This window comes from Phyllobates terribilis, unplaced genomic scaffold (assembly GCF_046119375.1).
Source record: "Phyllobates terribilis strain yellow unplaced genomic scaffold, ASM4611937v1 Scaffold_8__6_contigs__length_399053987, whole genome shotgun sequence".
Classification (NCBI taxonomy): Eukaryota; Metazoa; Chordata; class Amphibia; order Anura; family Dendrobatidae; genus Phyllobates; species Phyllobates terribilis.
In genome coordinates, this window is record NW_027362768.1 from 53,387,638 (window position 1) to 53,392,027 (window position 4,390).

Below are 4,390 nucleotides of genomic sequence, written 5' to 3' on the forward strand. Positions count from 1 at the left end.
CTTGTAAATGGATTTAAAGTGTATTCATTCAAATTAGAGAGACAATTTAAATTAAAAAACTTAGAGCTGCCTCCACCACAGGGGGGCTCGCTCGACCCACCAGCGGACAGGCACCAGTATTGGGAGAGGGGGGCTGGCCATCAGGGTTCACCGCAGCTCTGGCACAAACTCGGTGACACGGAGGTGGCACGGGCAGGAGCGGACTGGCCGTGTCGGCTTCTCACTTTTTGGATTTTAGAAGGGCATGACATGCCTATATCTGTGTCTCCCCCTCCTTTTACTCCTCCACCTCTTTTATTTTCGCATGACTATATGTACTTGTCACTTTTCCATGTGTTAGTTATGTCTTCTGAGCAGTTTGTCAGCTTTTGGACACCTTTGAAGGTGTTTTCTATGTGTTTTCTATGTGTTTTTGTTTGCCTGCCATTGGTTTTAACGGTGTTCGAAGGTGTTCGACGAACAGTTCGACGAACAGTTCGGCGAACACACGGGTGTTCGACGAACCGAACCGAACTCGAACACTACGGGGGTGGCTCAACACTAGTACCGAGCAGTGTCGAGCATGCTCGCTCAACACTACTATCTATCTCTCTATCTATCTATCTATCTTTCTATCTATCTATCTATCTCTTCCTTCCTGAGATAAGCTGCAATAATGCATCTGTCCTTTGCTACACTGTTGCACACATCACATACCTAGTCAGTGGCCTTGTTATCAGCTGCTACTCTTTCAACACAATTGTCCCATCAGTTAGGTGTTGCTGAGTACCACACACTTAAAAAAAAATTGGGGGGCAGCTACGATTTCTTTAGTGAAATTCTGGCTCCCTCTGGTGGAGCACTGACTTCTTTAATTTTCTATCTGTGGATGAAAAAAAAGATATAAAAAAGTGTGGTCTGAGATGTTGTTTTAAAGTGCTACCTATGTCTGTCAATCAGAGCATCCTATTGGTTTTCACCCAGGCAGATAGATTGCTTGCAATAGATGTAAGTGAATGGAACAATGGAATAATGTAATAGAATGGGACAATAGAACAATGGAATAATGCAAGAATGGAAGAACGGAACATCATTGCACATGTCATAATGTGCTCCTGGCCTTTATCTGGCTGTGCTGCTGCAGTCAGCTTCAGTCTGCAGGGAGCCTGCAGACTATGAAGAAAGTGGACCGCTGCTTGTTTGTTCACTAATTAGTTATCATCTCCCCATGCCCTTGTCTTGAGGCGCATGGGACAGCGGGGGGAGGGGAGAATGTGTGAAAATAGGCAGACTTATGCAGATTAAAAATGCATGCGTGGACTGCAGTTGCAACAAGTAGTAAAGTTGTGGGTTTTAAGGTGTCTATTGATGAACAACATGTCTTCCTAAGGGGAGTCTTTCTCCTATCCCTACAATGGGTGCCTTCTTGAAGCCAGGGTGCAGTCATAGGTCAAAACCAATTCAGGTTATCGCTTCTCGGCCTTTTGGCTAACATCAAGTGTAGTATCTGTTCTCATTTAGTATATGTGCTTTGCTTTTACCAATATATTGTATTGTAATGTTATCTATCTATATATTCATCTATCTATCTATCCCTTCCTTCCTTAGATAAGCTGCAATAATGCATTTTTCCTTTGCTACACCGTTGCACACACTATATACCAAGTCAGTGGCCTTGTTATCAGCTGTTACTCATTTAACTCAACTGTCCCCTTTTATGCCCATAGCAGCCAGAGATGCAGATGTGTTATGTGCAGCATGAGACGGTGCATTATCATGCATGAAAATGAACTTGCTGCAGAATGCACAGTTCTTCTTGAACCATGGAAGGAAGTGCTGTTTGAGAAACTCAACATACATTATGGAGTTCATCTTTACCCCTTCAGGGATCCTAAAAGGGCCGACAATCTCTCTCCCCATGATTCCAGCCCAAAACATTACTCCACCTCCTCCTTGTTAGCGCCGTAGCCGTGTTTGCATGGGGTGTCCATCAACCAGCCATCCAGCACTCCATCCATCTGGACCATCGAGATCATTTCATGCATGATAATGCCCCGTCTCATGCTGCACATAACACATCTGCATCTCTGGCTGCTATGGGCATAAAAGGGGACAAACTTATGGTGTGGCACCCAAGCTCCCCTGACCTCAACCCCATTGAGAACCTCTGGAGCATCATCAAAAGGAGTGTCTATGATGGCGGGAGGCAGTTCACATCTAAGCAACAGCTCTGGGAGGGTATTCTGTCCTCATGCAAAACAATTGAAGCAGAAACCATCCAAAACCTGACAAATTCAATGGACGAGAGAGTTCAGAAGTTCCTTTCGAACAAGGGGTCCTATGTGCAAATGTAACATCACCTAGAATAAAGTTTTGAGTTGAAAACTGTTTGATTTCAGTTAGTAATAACCTGCTAATGCTTATAATTTCAAAAAATAAAATTTTTTTGTTCTTTATTAAAATGAAAAGGTTGAAAACTCTGCTGTGCATAATAATTTGGAACATGCATTTTGAGTGCAGTTTGAGTTTTTTATTTTTTTAAAAATATACTGTTATCATAGGCAGTTTGTACAAAAACCTTTCAATTGTACTCTAATAGCTATTTGACTGGAAAATTACAATGACTGCAATTCATATAGGTAATTTGGGAAAATCTGAGAAAATATAATTTGCATAATAATTTGGAACACAGTGTACTATATGTGCTTTGCTTTTACCAATATATTGTATTGTAATGTTATCTATCTATATATCCATCTATCTATCTATACCTTCCTTCCTTAGATAAGCCGCAATAATGCATTTTTCCTTTGCGACACCGTTGCACACACACCATATACCTAGTCAGTCACCTTGTTATCAGCTGCTACTCATTTAACTCAACTGTCCCATCAGTTGGGTGTTGCTGAGTACCACGCATTTAAAAAAAATTTGGAGGCCGCTACGATTTCATTAGTGAAATACTGGCTCCCTCTGGTGGAGCACTGACTTATTTAACCCCTTTACAGCCCATGACGTATTAAGACGCGTCAGTGCCCTGGGCTTTAAGAGCCTGACCCATATTAGTACGTCATCGCGATCGCGCGCGCACACAGGCTGTGCGGGCGCGATCGCTGCCGGGTGTCAGCTGATTGTCACAGCTGACAACCGGTACTATGTGCAGGGAGTGGTCCCGCACCGCTCCTGGCACATTAACCCACGCAATGCTGCGATCGAAGTCGATCGCAGCATTGCGGTGGCAAGGGGAGGTGATCGGTATACTCACCTCTTCTTCCGGCCTCCAGCGCTGTCTGCCGCGGCTCCCGGGTGTTGCCATGACGACCCGATGTCGTCATGACAACATCCGGGTCACCAGGCAGCAGGAACATTGTTTGGTCATGCGCGGTGCACGACCACACAATGTTCTCACTGTGCAGCGCTGACTGCCTGCATAGCACAGGGATGGTGCTCCATCCCTATGCTGTGCAGGCAATCTGAATAAAAAAAGTTAAAGTCCCAGAGTGGGACAAAGTAAAAAAGTTAAAAAAACTCCCAGAAAGTAAAAAAAAAATAAAATAAAAATTGTAAAAATATTTTAAAAAAAATAAAAAAAATAATCCACCAAAAATAAAAATATAATGTACCCATTAATAAATATTATCATGAAAAAAAAGCAAACAAACAATAAAAGTACACATATTTGGTATTGCCGCGTCCGGAACGACCTGACCTATAAAACTGTCCCACTAGTTAACCCCTTCAGTGAACACGGTAAAAAAAATAAAATAAAAAACAAAGCAAAAAACAATGCTTTATCATCATACCGCCAAACATAAAATGGAATAACACGCGATCAAAAAGACGAATATAAATAAAAATGGTACCGCTGAAGAAGTCATCTTATCCCGCAAAAAACAAGCTGCCATATAGCTCCATCATCCAAAAAATCAAAAAGTTATAGCTCTCAGAATAAAGCAATGCAAAAAAATATTTTTTTCTATAAAATAGCTTTTATTGTGTAAAAGCACCAAAACATAGAAAAACAATATAAATGTGGTACTGTTGTAAACGTACTGACCCAAAGAATAAAGCTACCTTATCAATTTTACCACACGCGGAACAGAATAAAAAAAAAAAGCAATTGTTGGTTTTTGTTTATTCTGCCCCCCAAAAATCAAAATAGAAAGCGATCAAAAAATGTCACGTTCCTGAAAATGGCACCAATAAAAATGGCAACTCATCCCGCAAAAAACAAGTCATCACATGACTCTGTCTGCCAAAATATGGAAAAATTATAGCTCTCAAAATATGGCGATGCAAAAACTAGATTTTACAAAAAATGCGTCTTTTAGTGTGTGACAGCTGTCAATCATAAAAACCCCATATGATTCTGGTATCGCTGTAGTCGCACTGACCCGAAGAATAAAGTCAT

At 41.5% G+C, this 4,390-nt stretch overlaps 1 pseudogene; it reads left to right on the forward strand.

The window, feature by feature from the left end:
- The first annotated feature begins 1,447 nt into the window (after positions 1 to 1,447).
- On the forward strand, positions 1,448 to 1,549 carry LOC141160299 (U2 spliceosomal RNA; annotated as a pseudogene).
- Positions 1,550 to 4,390: the final 2,841 nt, after the last annotated feature.